The sequence below is a fragment of the Petaurus breviceps genome, unplaced genomic scaffold (genome assembly GCF_028583685.1).
Source record: "Petaurus breviceps papuanus isolate PSGF00001 unplaced genomic scaffold, PetGlider_PUasm1.0 188, whole genome shotgun sequence".
Taxonomy (NCBI): domain Eukaryota; kingdom Metazoa; phylum Chordata; class Mammalia; order Diprotodontia; family Petauridae; genus Petaurus; species Petaurus breviceps.
Genome location: NW_027185804.1, coordinates 35,598,301 through 35,618,300, shown reverse-complemented (window position 1 = coordinate 35,618,300; position 20,000 = coordinate 35,598,301). Strand labels below are relative to the sequence as shown.

At 47.5% G+C, this 20,000-nt stretch overlaps 1 protein-coding gene and 2 long non-coding RNA genes across 6 annotated transcripts in view; 2 read left to right on the top strand and 1 right to left on the bottom strand.

Moving 5' to 3' along the window:
• LOC138163863 (transmembrane protein 263-like) overlaps positions 1-20,000 on the bottom strand; it is a 384,530-nt gene that overhangs the window by 292,714 nt on the left and 71,816 nt on the right. The window lies entirely within an intron of this gene.
• LOC138163865 (uncharacterized) lies at positions 12,310-18,723 on the top strand. The gene is made up of 2 exons (XR_011168945.1): positions 12,310-12,388; positions 18,306-18,723. It is a non-coding gene; the product is annotated as an uncharacterized lncRNA (long non-coding RNA).
• Positions 12,397-15,089, top strand: LOC138163867 (uncharacterized). The gene is made up of 2 exons (XR_011168948.1): positions 12,397-12,584; positions 14,795-15,089. It is a non-coding gene; the product is annotated as an uncharacterized lncRNA (long non-coding RNA).

Below are 20,000 nucleotides of genomic sequence, written 5' to 3'. Positions count from 1 at the left end.
GCTCAAATGAAATAACATATACTATCACTTTTCAAACCTCAGAGTACTAGACAAATGCTGTTTATTCTTAGGAAGGAGCTCCTGGGCCACAGAGAAGTCTAGTCTCTCTGCCACAAGATAAATGTGTCAGGCCCTTGCAGGTGGCGAGAGGTCCTTGCTAGGTATTCTCTCCTTCAGCCTAAATGGCCTCAGTTCTCTCAGGGAATCCTCACATGGTATGATCCCAAGACCTTCCCTCCTCTGGGTTCTCTTCCACTGGACATTCCCCAGATTATCAATGCCTTTCCTTGTGTCCATGTGTACACTGTATATATTGAACACTCACTTATGGATCAATCTGTTGTCCACCTCTAAGTTTCTCAAAGGTAGGGGCTGCTTCATTTATAACATGGCATAGACATATAACAAAGTCTAATGAATGCTTTTGGTCTAATGGTTTCCTAAAATGTGGATGCACAGAGCTGAGCACAACAATGCAGGTGTAAGTCTGCTCAGGGCCAAGGACCACAGGGTATCACCTCTCTCACTCCTGACACTACACTTCTCTTAAGACAGTCTGAGATCTAATTCACTTTTCTGCCTGTTATATTAGGCATTTATTTGCTCGCCGCTCATTTATATTCAATAGCTTGCAGTTTTAACTAAGACCCCCTAGCTCTTTTTCAGATAAACTGTGATACCAACTCTAAATCCTATGAACCTATAATTATACATGACTTCAGATGTTCAAATGAAGCAAATCTCTCTCTAATGGTGGGATTCCAGGCATTATGGCAGGTGTGGGGAGAGAAATAATTTGGGGTTCAGAGAGACCTGCCACCTACCTCTCAAAAATACCCCCATGTCCCATTGGGTCTATCCTCATGAGGGGAAGCCACAGATGTCTAATAACTGCTTACTGAATGAATGAATAATGGATGGAAGGAACTAATTCGATTTCCTAAAGTTTCTCCTCTTTGACATCAACAATTATGAACTCTAAGAAGACAGTATAAAGTCCATTCAGAAGCTATGTGTCTTCTGTGCTGTTTTCAGCCCTTATAATACTGAAGCTAGGTAATGAGCTTGGGGGGGTATTTTCCCTTCAGCTTGGGGTTGTGAAAAATGAACCTTTCTTCTGGACAGCCTCAGCTAGCCATGGGGCCTCGGTGGTCTCTTCCCGTTCTCAGATTCCGTGCTCCTACATGCTAAGTGGAGGAATTGGGGGAGGGTGTTTTTTAGTGCAAATATATGATTTCATCAGTGCAGGGGACTCCCGGCATACAAACTCTCTCCACAGACACATAATGAGACATATCTCAATCTAACAGTCTTAGAGACTTCTGGCCTCAGGAGAACTGTCTGAGGCCCTCAGGCTGTTACTTGTCCAAGGTCACACAGCCAGGAGGTTTCAGAGGTAGGACCTGAATCAATCAGTCACTGAACTGACCAGTATTGATTATGTGCTTACTGTGTGCCAAGGACTGTGTTTGAACCCACAAGGTCATCCCTCTAACCACTATACCACTCTGCCTTTCAAGTGGAAAAAGAAGAGAATTATAGCCATGGAATTAGTTTCTCAGAGTAGGAAGGGAATCTCAGAAGCCGATGAATACCCCCCTCCCCAGCAGAAGTCCTCATAACAACAACCCAGGCATGGCCATTTAGTCTGTGTTTAGACATCTCTGATCCTCGCTGGGTTCTTACTTTCCCAAACTGTATCCTGTGTGGGTTCCAGGTCACACTGAACATGCTCCTCCCCCATAAGACCTTCCCCTGTCTTGGTGACTCTGTTGTAGGGAGGTAGTTCAGTGGAGCAGAGAGAGAACTCAGCCCTGGAAGTGGGGAAAGGTGAGGCCAGGTTCTGGCCCTAACTTGCTGTGTGACCTTGGACAAGTAATTTCTCTTCCCCTAGGCATCTGTATCAGGCTTGGTTAAAATGAGGGACAGACTGAGATGGTCTCTGAAGTCTCTTCCAGTTCTCTCCCCACCAAACGCTGATGTCGTGTTCAAAGGCCCCTCCAGCTTGGATGTTCTTTGATTCTGTGACTTTGAGCATGAGGGCCAGGGCCCTTCCCTTCCCTTGCATCTGTAACTGTCTTCCCTTCTCTCTTCATCTCATCGACTCTCCATCTGTTTTTAAATCTCCCTGGAAATCGTCTTGCAAATAAACTGCTCAGGCAAACTGTTGGAGCCTGCTCCGAAGGAGGGTGTACTCCCGCTCACACCTGTATGCACACGGCTCACCTGTGTCTCTTCTCCAATCAATCAAACAGCGGGCACTTGTGCCCCCCTGCCTGGGTGCCATTGCCTCTGCCTTCTCTCCTTCAAAATTCCAACATCTTTCAGAGCTTGGTTGAGGCCTGAATCCTGCCATATGTGAACGGGCCCTCCCAAGTTGCCCCAGCTCCCAGAGGGCTCCCCAGCCCGGGGGTGCTAGCACACTCATTGCCGATGACTGTCTTCTGATACTTCTTATGTATGGCTTCATGGGGCTGGCTATCTGCTCATGAGAATCCGTCCAGTCTCACACTGGACAGTAATCTCCTTGAGGGCAGGAAGTCCTGCCTTTCACTTTGGTCCCCCACTGTGGTGTCTAGAACAGAGGCTTCTTACCACACAGGATCTGGAGTCAGTTTTTATTTGTTCCTTTTGGTCTGATCATGATAACACACTTATATAGCACCTTAAATCTGGAAGAGTGATCTCCATCCAACGACCCTATGAGTTAGGAGGGTGTTCATCATTAGCACCATTTTACAGATGAGGAAACTGAGGCTCAGGTCACATGATTTACCCATGGTCACACTGGGGCTGTCACAGGTTGGATTTGAACTCAGATCTGTCCCAGTCCTCTTTACATTATTCTACACTACCACCCCTCATTATACTACATCTTTTCATTGTATCTTTGTGACTCAATCCAGGTCATTTGAGAAATAGTTTGGTTGGGGTCCCTATGCAGATGGCTGATTCTTCCTTTGAAACCACAGGCCTTCTCTCCTCTCCTCTCCTCTTCTCCCTCCCTCTCTTCTTCACTTCACTTGCTGATCTCATCAGCTCCCATGGACAGAATTCCGTCCCTACATTAATGATTCACACACCGGCCTCTCCTGCCCCTCCTGCCCCATCCTCTCTGCTGGGCTCCAGCCTCACATCGACAACTGCCTTTCAGACATCTTGGATTGCAAGTCCATCAGACATCTGAAATCTAACACTCCTAGACCTAAAATCATTATCCTTTTGCCTAAACCCTGCCCCTTTCCCCCCTAGGCCTCTAGAGCCTAACATGAGCCTCCCAGTCCCCCAGGTTCACAGGCCAGAGGTCACCCTGGGCTCCTCACCATCTCTTACCTCATCCCCACATCCAAGCTGTTGCTCAGGTCTGATGACTCACCTTTTCAGCATCTCTCCAATATGCTCCCCCACCCAGCCCCTCACACCTGGGCTATGGCAATAACCTCTGGGGTAAGGGGCTGTCTCTCTGCCACAATTCCCTGCCCTCTCTAGTCCATCCTCCATTCAAGCACTAAAGTGACTATATAATAATAACTAACATTTATTTAACACTCACTATGTGCCCAGCACTGTGCTAAATGCTTTTCAATTATTATTTCATTTTACTCTCACAACAACCCTGGAAGGTAGGGGCTATTATTACCCCCATTTTACAGATGAGGAAACAAGAGGCAGACAGAGTTTAAGTGACTTGTCCAGGGTCAAACAGCTAGTCTGAGGCCAGATTTGAGCTCGGGTCTTCCTGAGTCCAGGCCCAAGGCCCTCCCCACTGCACCACTCAGCTGCCCCTCTTTCCTAATGCTCTGGGCTCTCCTTCTGTTCTGACTACTGACCTCCCTTGAAGTCTCATCTAAAATCTCACCTTCTACAGGAAGCCTTTTCCAACCCTGTAATGTCTTCCCTCAATTAGTTATTCCATATTTCTTCTGTATGTGGTTTGCTTTGTATAGATTTATTTGTTGTCTCCCCTCCTTGAAGGCAGGGACTGTGTTTCGCACTGTTTTGTATCTCCAGCTCTTAGCCCAGTGCCTGGCTAACAGGTGCCTAATAGATGTGTATCCATGATGAAAATGAAACCTCTTTATGCCCTCTGTCCTTCTCTATGCTAATTGCCACTCCCTTAGTGTAGGCCTTTATCGCCATATTTTTGCTTCCTCACTGATCTCCCTGGCTCCATATCTAGCCCTCTTCTCACCGTCCCCCCACCCCAACCACTATGATGCCCTAAACCAGACCCGGCATCATGTACATCACTCCTCTGTGTAAGAGCTTTCCCTAGCTCCCTATTGCCCTCAACATAAAGCACAACGTCTTGGGTTTTGACTCTGTACGTAAAATCTCATCACACGATCGGACTGGTAAAAGGTACGACTTCAGCACCAGGTCATAATTAGACTCCGAAAGCTGGGAGGAGCTTACGACAGGACATAGCGAGGCTGGAAAGGTCTCGGCAGAGTCCAAATGTTCGGAGGAGGAAATGGAGGTGCGGAGGAAGTGGAGTCCTTTGTTTTGATGGTGGGAGAAGCTGGAGGATTAGAATTCAGATCTCCTGCCTCCCACCCTACAGGAACTATTTCCCAAGACAGACTAAAGCTCGACAACGCCTGCAGAAAGAAGGGGGGCGGGGAGCTCCAGCTAGTAACCACCAAATCCTTGTGACAGGTAAGCGGGCAGGCCCCGCTGCGTAATTGGATCTCTAAATGACTGCATTTCATTATAATTGAGGCCTTTCTCTGAGGATCCAAATGCCTTTAAAAGAGGAGCTCCTCTTTCCTCAGGTGAGAGGCAGAAAAGCCAGAGCTTTCTCTCTTAATATATGAGCCGGGAGAACTCAGCCGAACCTGGCAGAAGGGGAGCTGGGGAGACTAATAGACTGGAGAAGAAGAGAATCCGAGCCAGACACAGCTGCCCGGGTCGGGAGGGAGGCCTTCGCAATGCTCAGCACTGCAGGGGTTAAAGGGGGAACCACAACAGAGTCACAGCTGGAGTACTCCGGGACTGGGGCGAGTTCAGCTCCGCCTCAGTGGAAATCTGGGCGCTCCTGAGCACCACAGAAGGAGACAGCGCTCCACTGGTTTTCCTTGTCAGTTTCCAATGATCCCCTTAATTACGAAGGCTGGGGATCTGGAATGGGGTCCCCCGATGCTTCTACATGGCCACCCCGGCCTGTGTTCTGGCACGATGCTCTGAACACGACCTAGAAACACTGAGCCTGTAAAACTGCAGGTTTCCCACCTAAGTTGGTGGTGGTTTGATGGGGGTGGGGGCGGGCAGAGGGGTATCCTGTGACTGTGGTTGGCTGTTTCTTTTTTTTAATTATCCTTGGGAGTTGAATTTCCCATTGAACACTTAGTTTCTACTGCCATGCTTTAGTTTTTTGAAAATCAAATAGATTTTTCTCTTCCCTTTAATGAAAAACTGCGCTGGGTTATTACTTGCAGGCTTGAAAGGGTGAGTCAAGTTAAAGATGTCCTGATCCCTGAGGCAGCTCACTCTATGGAAAGGCTCTTAAAAATAAAATAGAAATTGGGGAGGAAAGAGGGAGGGAACGGAGGGGAGGAGGGGGAGAAGGAGAGAGGGCAAACAACTTGAGAAATAAATGTGGTGTTAAGTGAGGGCTTAAAACTTCCCCAGGTGATTCTGAAGGGCTGATCAGGGCCGGGAAAATCGGGGATGGGAAAGAGGCTGGGGGGGGGGGGGCACAGCAGTTTCTGTAACAGCCCATTTGTGTGAAGTGTCAGTTGGGAAACCCAAGACCAACACACAGCTCATTAAGACCCCAGTCACCCATTTGTTTACAAAGCAAACTTCACCTTCCAAAGAGCCCCCTGAATTTTAAGGCCCTGGAGCAGAATGAGCCAGCCACTCCATCTCCTAGATAGGGCTTTAACGGTCCACATACAGCCAAAGCAAGCAAAGGTCAGTCACAGGCTAGGAAGGCAAAGCCAGACCTGGGCTTGGAAGAACTGGGAAGTGAGGAGGCAGTTGTCACGGAGAGACTGTTTCACGAAGAGCCTAAATTTTGATACATTTGTTTGAAAGGACTACTGAACCTGTTAAATTTGATATCAGGCCTGAAATCAAATACAGCAATGGATTTAACATGTTAAAGGGGGAACATCGCCTTAAGTATCTGCATTACAGTTCGAGGCAAGGCAGCACAATCCCCATGGAGGGCAGAGGCAGGGAAGGAAGGATGGGGAGGAGGGGAGGAGGAAGAAAGTCAATGCAAACTGGGTCATTAATTTAGTCTAGTAACAGAGGCTTGGATTAGTCAGAGCAGGCCAGTGAAGGGATAGGCTCAGAGGGGCATGGTGGGCATTAGCTGAGGCTGACAAGAGAGGTTCCCCCCATAATCGAACCCTTCCTCCATCATGAAGGAAAGATAAGCACTCATCAATTTCATCTGCCGTCCAGGCTGCTTAGTATCAAGATGTCTCCAGGCTTCCCTGGTTGAAATCCTCCCCCTTAACTCTATGGCCACTTCACAGGGTTGGCACTGGACTTAACCAGGTGGGCCTTCAGGTGGACTTGGGAGTCAGAGGGCCTGGATTTGAATCCCAATTTCTATCTGTGTCCCCTTAGGGCAGGTCACTTCTCCCTAGACCTCAGTTTCCTAGTCTGTGAAATAAGAGTCTCTTCAAGGTTTAAATACCAAGATCTTATGTCCCTTCCAAACATAATATTCTATTCTAAGGTCCCCACTCCACCCTCCAGCTCTGACATTCTGGGTTCTTTATCTGCTACTTCATTACTTTACCTGGGCAAAATTTCTCTCTAGTGTCTCCCCATCTTCATGAGTGACACTGATTCTTAAATTTCTAATTAAGATCCTTTTGGGCAGAACGTTGGCTCTTTTTTTTAACCACATATTTAAGGAATTTTTCTATTGCAAAACTGTAATGAGAGAATTTGAGAAGAGTGTTCTCTAGGATGGCTGGCTGGGGCTGGGGTGGAGTGGGGATAGATGAGTTACTTAGAAGAACCAGAAAAGGGAGCAATACTTAAAACCGAGGTTGGGGGGGGGGGCTCAGGATATGTCAATTATTCCGTTCTGCCAGTGATCGAATAGAAAGAGGAAGACTTGGACACAGCAATTCAGCCTTGTCTGGAAGTCAGAACTAGGGCAAATGAGTGGGAGATACAAAGGAGGTAGATTTCAGCTCAACACACAGAAAACTATCCTAATTACAAAAGAGTAAATGAGCTGCCTCAGGGGGTGGGAGTTACTCATCTCTGAAGGTCCTCAAGCACAGGAGGTGGTATGGTTGGGACCTCCTGGGGGGACCTTTCTATTGGGCAGTTCTAGAATTCTGGGATTCCAGTGGTTTGCTAAAGGTGGGATGTGACTTGGGATCACCACGGTGGGTGGGGCTGATGGTGATTACCGGCAAGATTAGAGACCATTTAATCACCTCTCCCTGCCCCCCGTTCATTATGGGAATGTTATAAAGGGGGAGGCTAGATTAGACGACCCTGAGGTTCTTTGGATTGATGAGATGGCACCCGCTTCTAAACAGCCAGATGGCAAAGTCAGTGAAACTTCACAGAGATAGCACTACCCCAACCTCCTTTCCAATATCATCTGCAATATTATGAATTGCAGTTTATAAGAGCAACAGGCCATTTCCTGGTCTTCGCCCCTTCCTGGCAGCCACCCCTGACAACACTATAAGTCTTCACTCCAGGATCCATAACTCATGCTGCGATCAATGACTGGTGCGGGGCTGGAATAAGCCGGAGCAGGGCTGAGGACTGGAGGGATAATGGAGCAGGCTTTGGAATTAGAGTCTAAGACACAAGCTCAAGGTGTGAACAATGCCTCTCCCTTCCCTGAGCTTCCGTGAAAAATAACTCTCCTCCCTAATGGCAAATGAGCCTTGAGTAGTCCTGCTTTGCTGCAGACAGAGAGATGCCTTATGTATGTCACGAAGCAAAGGAAGGTTTTTTTTTTTTTTTTAAAGACTAGGTCTCCCTCTCTCACCCAAGCTGGAAGTGCAAACACCAGTCTGATGCCTCCCTGACCATCATGGAAGCTTGAACCTGCTCTGTTTTGTACCTGAGCTGCTTTGCCCCTCCCAAGGCAACCTGGTAGCCCTACTCTCCAGCCCCAGCCTAGGGCTGGCCATGTCAATGCTGAGCTTGGCCACTGTAGCCCAGAGCTCTGGAGCTCAAGGATGTGCCTCCCTGACAGCTGTCACCATGCCCAGCCAATGGAGGGTTCCGAGAACCTGTCTAATTGGAGGAGGGTCCTCGGGTTCTTCCTTCAGGAGAGACAGGAAAGCCCATTTTGTGTGAGACTCCATCCAGCCTGTTTATCCCATCTACTCCTGTCTCCTCCAGACTGACAGGTTAATCCATCAGGTAGGCAGTTAGAATGTTCAGCCCTTTTATTCAACATTCATTCATGTATCTGTTCAACAAGTATTTATGAAGCTGCCGTTGTAGGTGGAGCTGTGCCCCAAGCACAGGGGAGAAATAGAACCCAGTCGAGCCAGGCTGTGACCTTCACCAAAGGCCTTCCCCTTTCTGGGTCTGGCTGTCCTGCCCCATCTAATGCTAGGGGAGGGGGTCCCTGCCTCCTTTGACTTCCTGCAGAAGCCAGGACTGACCTTATCATCCCTCCCCTTCTCTCACTTGGAAATGTTAGCTCTCTTATCCAATTTCTGAGGAATTTCCACTGATTCCATTTTAATTGGCATTATATTGCTGTGTATGGCGTGCATGGCTTCTCTCCTCTACTAGACTGAACACTATTTCAGGGCAGAGGCTTGGGTCTCATTTGTCCACTCCAATGCCCACTGCCCAAACTTGTTGGGCCTTTTGCTTCCCAGACTATTGTGATTGCAGCCTAATTGCCCTCCTTGTCTCCAGCCTCTCACCTCTCCAACATGCCCTTTACACAGCTGCCAACATGATGTATATAAAGCACAGCTCCCCTACTCAAGGAGTTTCAATGGATCCCTATTATCTTAGGTTCCAACACAAACTCTTCTGTCTCAAATTTAAAGCCCTTACAAAACCGGTTGCAGGCTACGTGTCTAGACTGATTTCACTCTCCTGTTCACACCCTTCACAGTGGAGCCAAGTAACTGGTCCCCCCCTCGGTGGATCCCTATCCACTCCCTCTACCTCCCGCCTGAGGCTGGAATATGCTTCTGTCACCTTTGACTCCTGGAAGCCCAGCTTCCCTCATGATTCAGTCCAGTCTCCTCTCAGAAGCCTTTCCTGCGCCGCCCCCAACACAGTGGGGGACAAAGTGCTTTTCTTTCTTGCCACCCCTTGGAGGAATTATTTGGTGACTCTGAGGTCTTGCGGTGGCAGGTACAGTGGACAGAGCGATGTACCTGGGTCAGGAAGACCTGAGTTCAAATGCTGCCTCAGACACGAGCTGTGCAATGCTGGGCAGGTCCCTCAACCTCTGTCTGCCTCAGTTTCCTCACGTGTAAAATGGTGACAGCAATAACATCTACTCCCCAGGGCTGTTGTGAGGCGAAAACATGAAAATCTTAGAGTGTCAATCAAGGCCAGCTATTCAGTCACCCATGAACCTGCATCTCCCTCAGAGAAGCTTAGCTTCTTAGCGCACAGAGTGCTTTGTTTCTTCTCTGTCTACCTGCAGCGTAGCGCAGCACCTCACCCAGAACACCAGGAGTTTAATAAATTCTTCTTTAATCGGGTCAGTGGACAGCGGAGCTTTGAGAGCCATCCCTCTCATTTTACAGATGAGACCATGGAAGCCTGCAGGTGAAGTGACCTACTCGGGGCCTGGCCCTTGCTGGAGTCCGGGCAGAGACCACAGCCCATGCTAGAGGGGGTTTGTCAGCATCATGAGAGGGATTCAAATACACCGCCATTCATGTAGAGTGGGTCTGTGTTCTAAAGAGTAGCAGCTAACTGATATCCTATTGGGGACCTTCTCAATGGGTGCGAGAGGAGGGGGAACTTAGAATATAAAATAAAGACATGTGAATAAATGGGTAAATAAATGACAAATCAGAAAAGTGGCAGCCGTCCATAGTCAAAGTCAGAGATAATCTATAACTCACAAATTTCCGGGGTGGTTCAAGGGATGCAGTGAACAGGGCCTGGGCCTGGGAGTGGGGAGATGTGGGTCTTTGTCACTCAGTGACGACCGGCCATCACTTCCCCGCTCTGAGGCTGTTTCTTCATTTGTACAAGTGCATTGACCTGGGTGGGCTCCAAAGGCCCTTCCATTGCTAATGTTTTCTGTTCAACAAATATTCATGAAGTGCTTTTTCTGTGGGAGGTGCCTGGGGGGGATGCTTCTTGTGTACAGTTAAAGAACTAGAAAGAGGAGGGAGAACATTGACAACTGAGGAGATCCCAGAAGAGGAAGAGAAGAAAGCTGGGCCCTTCAGCCAAGACTCTGAAAGCTGCAGGTTCCGATGGGTTCTGGAGCCAAGCCTCACAGGCTGCTACTGCTCTGTGTCCTGCCTCCTGTGTTCTACAGCTCCTTGTTCCAAGGTCCCTCCCATTTCTGACACCTGGTTCTAAGATTTTAAATATGTTTCCAGGGTTTTACTGGAACCCACTGAAAATGAGAGGAATGTCACCCTGGGAGGAGAGCTGGACAAACAGAAAGAACAAAGAAGGCAAGTGCCTGCTCTGCCTTTTGTCTCTGGCCAGTGAAAGGCCAGGGCAATTCTAGAAGCAGCCCAGGCTGTGGCGACCCTTCAAAGGTGGCGCCCAGTCTGGTTCCTAGCCCTGCCTGTGCTCCCAGATCTCAGCACCTTCCTGCTGCAGAGGAAGCTCTCTGCTCTCTGCTTCAGGCCTCTGAGGTCTTCTCTGGGACCGTCTGCCTTGGGAATGGACTCCTTAAGAGCAAGAATGACAGAGCCCCATGAAGGTGTTCCAGAGAGATGCTTTTAGGGAAGGAGATGGAGTGAGGGTGGTATCTGGTATCACATTAACCTGCTCAGTGCCAAAGAACATGTAAAGAATGTTTGGGTCTCTAAGGCCATCATCACCACAGGCTAAGACCCCAAAAGTAAGGCTTTCATTGGGAGGGAAATCAACTGTTGACAGAAAATGCCTCTCCATTCTGGGAGTCCTGGCTGGTCTTTAGTTGCTCAGCCAAGGCAGCCAAAGTCTTCAGCCTGTCACAGAAAATCTGAGGTGGGAGATCCTGATGATGAGTCCATCAGGCTACCCCTGCCTGACGTGAGGGGCAAATAAGGGACTCATAACACTTTGCTGCTAATGCCAGGCCACCAACAATCTGTCTTGTCACCCTTCTCCCCTGGGTGGGTGAGAAGCCAGCTCCTGAGAGAGAGGAAGAAAAGCAGGGAGATAAAAACATAACGTATCATTGGTAGGACCTCAACTGTCCACTCCCCAGGCTGTCAGCCTGGGGAGTGGAGGGGGCTCCTGAGAAGGAAGAGGAGGAAGGACAGGAAGAGGCAGCACCAGCCGGGCCTGCAGGGACCCCCAGGCCTCATAACCTTGGGCCTGACCTCTGCTTATCTTGCGTAGCTGCTTCCCTTCTGTGTCAGACCTTCAGCTAGTTCCTGAAAGCATCATGCAAAGGGCCCAGGCAGAGAGTCTGGGTTCAAATCCCAGCTCTGCCACTAGCACTCCTCAGTGACTCGGGAGAAGTCAGTTTACCTGATAACAAGAATAGCTGCACTTGCAGGTTTGCCAAGCATCTTACAAATATCTCATTTTATTTTTTCAACAACCCGCAAGGGAGGTGCTATTATTATCCCCATTTAACAGGTAGGGAAACTGAGGCAGACAGTGGTTAAATGCTTGTCTAAGGTCACACAAGTAATATGTCTGAGGTTCGTTCTGAACTTGGAGCTTCCTAACTTCAGGTCAAGAACTCTACCTATGACAATACCCGGCTGCCTCCAGTCAATGCAATTGGGAAGATCAAAGTTCACGTCCTGTCTCTGACAGATATTGCTGGGCTCATGGGTTTGCCAACTCACCCCCTGGAAATTTACTAATCAACCCATCAATCAACCAACAAGCATTTATTGGGGGCTGCTTACCTAGGAGGTCCTGTGCCAGCTGCTGGAGACAGAAGTGACACTCTCTGCCCTCATGAAGCTTCCTTTCTATTGGAAAAGGAACATTTATGGATAGAGGCACATATGTCAATAAAACAGATGAGGTGATTTGGTGGGGTGAGCGCCAGCAGTTTGGGGCAGCCGAGGCAGTTGACTCCAGGTAGAAGGAGGTGGTGGAGCTGACACTTGAAAGAAATGAAGGATTCTAGGAGGTGGAGATGAGCAGGGACAGGAAAGGCCAGTTATACAAGGACCCAGGTTGAGAGAGCAATCCTGTGTCTGAGGAACTATAAGAAGGCTGGTCTGATTGGGCAACAGAGTCAAGAAGGGGAGTGAGAGGTAACAAAGGCAGAAAGGTAAGTCGGAGCGAGACTGAAGGGATTTGTTTTTCTGTATAAATGAAAAATTTTTTTTCCCTAGAGGTAAAAGGAAGCTACAGGAATTTACTGAGCAGGAGAGCGACATAGACAGATGTGAACTTTGGTGGCTGCAGGGAGAATGGATTGGAGCAGGGAAGGGAAATCAACCTGGAGGGTCATTGCAACCATCCAGGTAAGCAGTGATGATGGCCTGAACCCAAGGGTTGTGGCTGTGCAGACTGTGAACAGGAACTGTGTATGTCCAAGATGACAAGCTTGGATGCATAGGTTGAGAGGGAGTTAGGAGTCAAGGATGCCAGCAGATTTGTGAGCCTGTGAGGATGGAAGCTTGGTGGGGCCCCTGATGCAAATGGAGAAGTTTGGAAGAGAGACAGAAGTTCTGTTTCAGACACATTGAGTTGGGAGTGTCTACGGTGCATCCAGTTTGAAACGTCCCATAGGCACTGGTGATGGGGACTGCAGCTCAGGACACAGAGGCTTGGACAGATCAGGGAATCACCAACAGAGCCGCTGAGGTCACTAAGGGTAGAGTGTGGAGAATTACGAGAAGGGGGGCTACACATATCAAACAAGGAAATACAGAAGAAGAGCTGGGTAGAGCAGAGACCTCAAATTCAAATAGAAACACATTGCTTAGAAAGCCACAAATTAACATCACGTATGTTGCATTGTATTTTTTAAAAATTGTTAAACATTTCCCAATTAAATTTAAATCTGATTCAATCCCCAACTGGGATGGTGACCTGGGAATCTGACACCTCTGTAAAGCATTCATGGAGAAATGTGTAACTGAAAAAGATGGACTGGTCACTTGAGCAAGAGCAGGGAGGGGATGACCCATGGCTGTGTGCTATGTTGATATCCTTGAGTTGTCGAAGGAAGGAGAGTCCTCAGGCTGGGCGGAGCTCCCTGGGGGCAACTTATGGGGGGATATGGGCATGAGCTACAGAGGAAGGCAGACATGAACTCAGGGTGCTGGGGAAGGCATTTCATTCACAGGAAAAACAGTCCTATCGGCATACTGTTTGTATGTGTACTCTCTATAAATATGCATGTCTATAGAGACATATACCTTATGAAGATGAGCATATCGTTATAATACATGTATGCATACATATACACATGTGTATGTTATTGCTATTGTTCAGTCCTTTCAGTCATGGCAGACTCTTTGTGACCCTGTGTAGGATTTTCTTGGCAGAGATCGTGGAGTGATTTGCCATTTCCTTCTCCAGCTCATTTTACAGATGAGGAAATGGAGGCAAAGGGGGTTAAGTAACTTGTCTAGGGTCACACAGGTAGGAAGAATACACACACGTACATGTACCTACACATATACAAACATGTATACATATATAATACATATATATGCATGCATGTACATATCCTAGGAAGATGGGCTCCTAAAAATGCTGTTATTGACAAAGATGAGTGGCCTTTCTCCAGTGACTTCTCATCACAATTTTGTGAGCTTGGTAGCATGACATGATCTCCATTTTACATACAAGGAGAGGGGGTCAGAGCGGTAAGATATTTGCTTGGGGTCACACAGGTAGTAAGTATCAAAGGTGGGATTGGAACCCACCAGTTTCCTTCTGTAAAATAATGGAGTGGAATGATTAACTAGCAATTTTCGACTGCACCAAGGACGTTTTTGACTCTTTCTATTTCTCACATGCATGATGTGTCTGATTGTTATGGGGTCCTTGCTCTTATATCACAAAAACCCAGACAGGAAGCTAAGACTCAAAATCCCAGCTTTGTTTACAGGTTTTTAAAAGATTTGACTGTTGCTGTTGAAATTGGGGGGAAAAATCAAAGCCAGTTGAACACACACAAGGAAATAAATGTATGATCAGCTCCACTGCAGCCAACAGCCTCAGCAAACGGGATCAGTGGCCTGGAATCCCAACCCAGAGAAAGTCTCTATGGAAAACAGAGTCGGGCTTACTCATGAAGCGTGGCTTTGCCCATCTCAGCTTCATTATTCAAGTGCTATTCAGCCCCTGCTGGGGGCGGGGAGGGGGGTGCCTTGGAAGGCACAGAGACTAGTGCAGTAGGGAAAGAGCCAGGGAGCTGAAACCAGAGGACCTGGGTTCAAAGCCCACCCCATTCTCTGTGCCATCATGGGCAAGTCCCTTAACCCCCTGAGGCCTCAGTTTCCTTATCTGTAAAATAATGGGGTTGAATGAATTAACTAAATCTATGATCGCCATCATTCCATTATATAAAACTGTTGTATAACAACCCCTTAAGCGACAGGGCTCCCCTGAGGGAGATGTTTCCCCCAGTCTCCTCCTCTTCTGGGTTTTTGTCCATATTGTCCCATACAGGCCCCCAAAAGACTTTAGAAACAATCTAATTCAATCTTTTATTTTACAGATGAGGAAACTGAGACCTGTGAGAAGTCTCTCTATTGGCTGTAAATCCTGACCTGTCCTTTAAAGCTCATCTCAATCCCCTTCCTCCAGGAAAGCTTCCCCATCCTCCTTTGACCTCTGGCCTCCCTCAGCCCTCAGTTTTATTCCTCTCTTATGCACCTGTCACCTATGATTATATCTGAGAATCATTTCTGTGTGCCCTTCCCCCTCACTTCTTTTGTCTCAAAGGCCTCTCCCTAGCCCCATCACAGGGCTTTGTGCCCAGCAAGGGCTAAATAAATGCTTTTTGCATTGAATTGAGTAGAATTTTTATAGGGGCAGATAAAGCCAGACACAAAGGTTGGGGGAACTTATTGTAAAGTAAATTCTGAATCAGTGGGCCCAGCCATACGAGTTACTAACAATTTAACGATTTTCCTGTTTCAATAAGGCCATTTTCATGGCTCAAATGACACATGGCAATGCAGGCTGATGGAACCTGGGTTTTTTTTTTAACTAATCTTCTGATTTCCTCCCATTGTTCAGGTTTTACTCATTCTGTGCTGTTTATTAGAAAATTAGTATCCCCCTCTTTAATAGGCCCTTTATCGACCTGTGTTTTGTATGGGAAGGAAAAAAAATCAGAGAAAGTGAGAGACCAGATCTAAGCACTGAATGATTTCCAGATTAACTTGGGCTTTATCCCAAAGGGTAAAGGCAAGAGGGTAGAGGGGAAAGAGGGAGAAAACGGGGATGAACCCCAAGGAAAACATTATGGTGGAGAGGAACCTTGCCCAGGCTGCCTATGGTACTGTCCCAAAGAGCATCTCCACGCTCCTCCATACCCCAGCAGAGAGCCTGGGGTAAAGACTCAAGTCCTCCTCCTGATTTCTGAGGTCCTCAAAAGTCTAGGTCCCCCTCTGCCCACCCCATATTTCCATCCTTCCCTATGGAGACCCTCAGCTTCCAGCAGCTTGGTCCCTGAACCCCGCATGTTCCCAAAGTGTGGGTTTGCCATTTGACAATTGCACTGGTCTACAGAGCTATGCTTTATCTCAGATGCACAGCATTCGGGCCTTTGAGAGCCAGCGTACAAATGTATGCAAATGAAATGCAAATCGGACAAACCCTCCATAAAGTGATCTCTGGAAAGAGGAGAGAGAGCTAGGACCCCACATTGTTTCCTCCCAACACTATTCAGGCTCTTTGCTTAATGTCGTATGGTTAGAAGAAAGCTGGCTCTGGAGTCAAAGGACTTGGGTTTGAAGTCCCACTTTTGCTGCTTAGAACCTGTGTGACCTTGGACTAGTCGCTTCTCTCTAGGCTTCATTTTCCTCATGCAGAACATGAAGGGGATTCGATTAGGCAGCCTCCGAGGTCTCTAAATCAATGCTTCCATGATCTGTGATCCTCTTCTTGGTCACCAGCAACCCTAAAACTCAAAGGAATGGAAGCTAACCCACTTGGATTCTACAATAAGTCTCAGAATTGTAAAGAAGGCAGAGTTAGCTTCCCTTTTCTGGGCCCTCTCTCTCTCACAGTGTGACTTTCTTCCTCTTTCTCCTGCCCCACTCCTTCTCACCAAGCTAATCTTGGATGATTCTGGGACCCCAAGATCCTGCATCTAGAGCTGATGGGCACCTCTGAGGTCCTCTAGTCCAATCCTCTCCCTTTAAAGATAAGGAAACAGGCCCAGAGAGGAGCAATGACTGACCCAAGGTCACACAGGATTTCAGTGATACTCCTGGTTTCAAATCCTAGCTCTGTCACTGATTCTCTGCCTGACTTTGAGTGAGCTGCTTTGCTTCTCTGTTTCTTTCATTACAAAGTCAGGGGGATGGACAACATGGCCTCTGCATTCCCTTCCCCTGCCACTAACCCAGATGCTCTGACTGTGCATTCCAAGCCATTTTTGCACTGGGTCACTCGAGGAACTGATGCAAGGCATTTGTTAATGGGCATCAAATCCAAAACACTTGCTGTGTAGCAAGGACTCGTCAGCAGTCTGGAGATTCAAAGAAAAGAAAAAAATTGTTCCACCTCCAAGGAGATTATGTTCGAATGAGGAGGGGCAAACAAAGTATATATAAATAGGGACATACAAGATCCAGAAAGAGTAATAATCTTAGAGAGGAAGGAAATAGCAGCTGGAGAGCCTAGGAAAGGCTTCCTGCAGAAGGTGTCTAGAAGGATGGTAAGATTCTAAAAGGTGGAAATAAGAAGAGAAGGCATCCCAGGTGTCAGGGACAGCCAGTGCAAAGGCATGGAGAGTAGAGATGAAGAGCTGTACGCCAGGAAGGGCATATCAGCCAGCAGGGCAGGATCTTAGATTGCATGGAGGGAAGTAATAGGTAAGAAGACAATAAAGATAGGAAAGGCCCAGGTTGTGAAAAGCTTTAAATGATGAACAAGAGAGTTTATGCTTGAACCTAGAGGTAATAGGGGGCCACTAGGAATTTTTTTTGAGCAGTGGTAGTCAGTGACAGGGTCAGAGATTCACTTTGGAAGCTCTATGAATGGAAGTTCTAGATTGGAGAGAGACTTGGCTCAGGGACAATTAAGGGATTGTTGGAATAATCTAGGCGAGACAGGATAAAGGACTGAATTAGGGTTCTGGCTGGAAGAGTGAAAAGGGACCTACCTATTCTAGGTATGATGTGGAACAATGGTGTCAAATACCAAGAGAAAAAAAGGCCCATTAATCCTAGTGTAAGCGTCCCCATGGGTCAGACTGCACACCCGACTTAGTTTTAAAGTGTAATGTTACCTATAATTTACTGTTTTTATTTATTTTGTTAAATATCTCCCAATTACATTTTAATCTGAGTCAGAGGCAATGAAAGCTACGGTCTGTGCTTGATATTATCACTTCTAATACAAGCTTGTGTTTAACATCTCTAATGTGGGCATAGAAGTGATAGTATTTGGCACCCGGAGGAGCTGAAGGTCCGGACAGAGGTGTTTTTTAGACACCAGTGAGCCGGGCACCCACCTCTGATCCTTATTACCTGTGTGACCCTGAGCAAATGACTTACCGCTCTGACCCCCTCTGGTGGATGGAAAAGGACCTGATTTTTTTTTTGGGGGGGGGGTGGAATGAGGGGTACGACACCAGCAGGGTTACCAAGACAAAGCGGAGAGAAAGAAAGAAAGCAGAGCCTCATTCTAAAGAGCCTTCATCAATATTGATTAGTACATCTAATATTCAAAGAGAGCTGTAACTGCAATCACAATCACACATAGATTTAAGGCTGGAAGGGACCTCCCAGGTCACCTAGTTGGTCCAGCCCTCTGCACTCTTTACTTTACAGGCGAAACCCACAAAAATAAAGTGACTTGCCCAAAGCTTCCCAAAGGGTAAGTCTCTGATCTGAAATTCGAACCCAGATCCCCCTAACTCTAAGGCCAGTGTTCTTTTGTCTACAGCATGCTTTCTGGAATGGGCTAAAACTTAAACTCATTCATCAATGCTCCTCGGCCCTCTTGCACACCTTAGTGACTAAGGCTTAGTCTATCTCTCATTACTTCCTCAGGTCCCAGTTGCCAGGTGTCAGCATAGGGGTGTGAAGACTAGTGATGAAGAACTCTGGGAGCCAAGAGTGAGAAGAAGGTTGCTTTACCCCATGTAGGAAACCCATGTTGCCAAGGTAGGGCAAAGGAACACCACCAGGGGAGAAAGAAGCCCAGCCCCCACATGCCTGATGCCCTGGAGCTGATCCCTGATTGCTCTATCCCAGCTACAAGTCTGAACTCTGACACAAGGACTGCCTGCTCCCTCCGCCCAAAGTGAACGGCTCCTGGGGTAACCTAGTCCCTAGAGAGTCTTCTTTTGAAAATGCAGAAGTCCAAATTATCTGGTGGGGCTCAGAGTAGCCGAAGTAAGCAGGAAAAACAATAGGGTAGCTAATTATTTGCCTTAGAAATAGTAATCTTGGTTTTAAAATCTAAGTAGGATAATGGTGTGTTTTTCTTGTATTAAATGTTTAATTGTTTGTTAGGGAAGGAAAGCCTGAAACTAAGACAAGCCAACTGGATAATGGGGAAGCACTGGACCAGGGGAGAGGAGACCTGAATTGTAGCTTTGGATCTATGGCTTCTACCATGCACCCATCCATCTCCTTCTCTGTAAAATGAGGGAACTGACCAAGATGACTCAGGAGTCCCTTCTAGCCCTGACATTCTAGGATTTTAATGTTCCCCATCACACCTTATTTTAGCCATGTGCATTAGGCCCACCTCCTCCCATGGGAGAAGGTCAGATCCTCTGGCTAAGGGCTCTATCTCACACTCAGGCTTCTGGGAGCCCAGGCACAGGGCTGGGTCTTTCTCTCCTGGCTGGGTCAGCCAACCCCACTGTCACTTGTTTTTCTGATTCTGGCCACCTTAGCAAACCAGTAACCCAGCAAAGCCCAGAGCAGACTAGCCCATTAAGGTGCTTAGAAAATCAATGATGAGGGAAAGCAAAGCACCAGCCAGCCTTTAGCACCTCTAACTCAGATGAGAATCTAGGTACAGAATCTCTAAACACTGGGTAGATAGTGGATTCTGACCTTATCCTCCCATTGAGAGGATGGAGAAACTGGTTCTCAGTAAGGTGATTAGAATAAAGTTGGGGCTTGTGCATGCTGAACCAGTCTTTGTCCTTCTCATGGGATTAATTTCCCAAAATGCAAATGCAGAAAAACAGAACCTTTGACAGGAAAAACTTCCCTTTTAGATGTCAAAATCATCATTGGGCAGAAAGTCAGCATCACTGAATGGTTGCAGTTCAGAACTAGATGTGGTAATACACATGTACAAGAAGACAGAAAATGGGGGAGAGAGAGATGAGGTGGAAGGAAGAGGAGGGAAGAGAAAGGAGAGAGACAGAGAGGGAGACAGAGACAGAGAGAGGAGAGAGAAACAGAGAGACAGAGAGAGAGAGACAGAGAGAGAGACACAGAGAGACAGGGACAGAGAGAGAGACAGTGAGAAAGGAGAGGAGAGAGAAACAGAGAGACAGAGAGAGAGAGACAGAGACAGAGAGCCAGAGAGACAAAGAGAGAGACAGCGACAGAGAGACAGACAGAGGGAGAGAGAGAGAGACAGACAGACAGACAGAGACAGAGAGGAGAGAGAGAGACAGAGAGGAGAGAGAGACAGAGAGAGGAGAGAGAGAGACAGAGACAGAGAGAGAGACAGAGACAGAGAGAGAGGGGAGAGAGAGGGAGAGACAGAGACAGACAGAG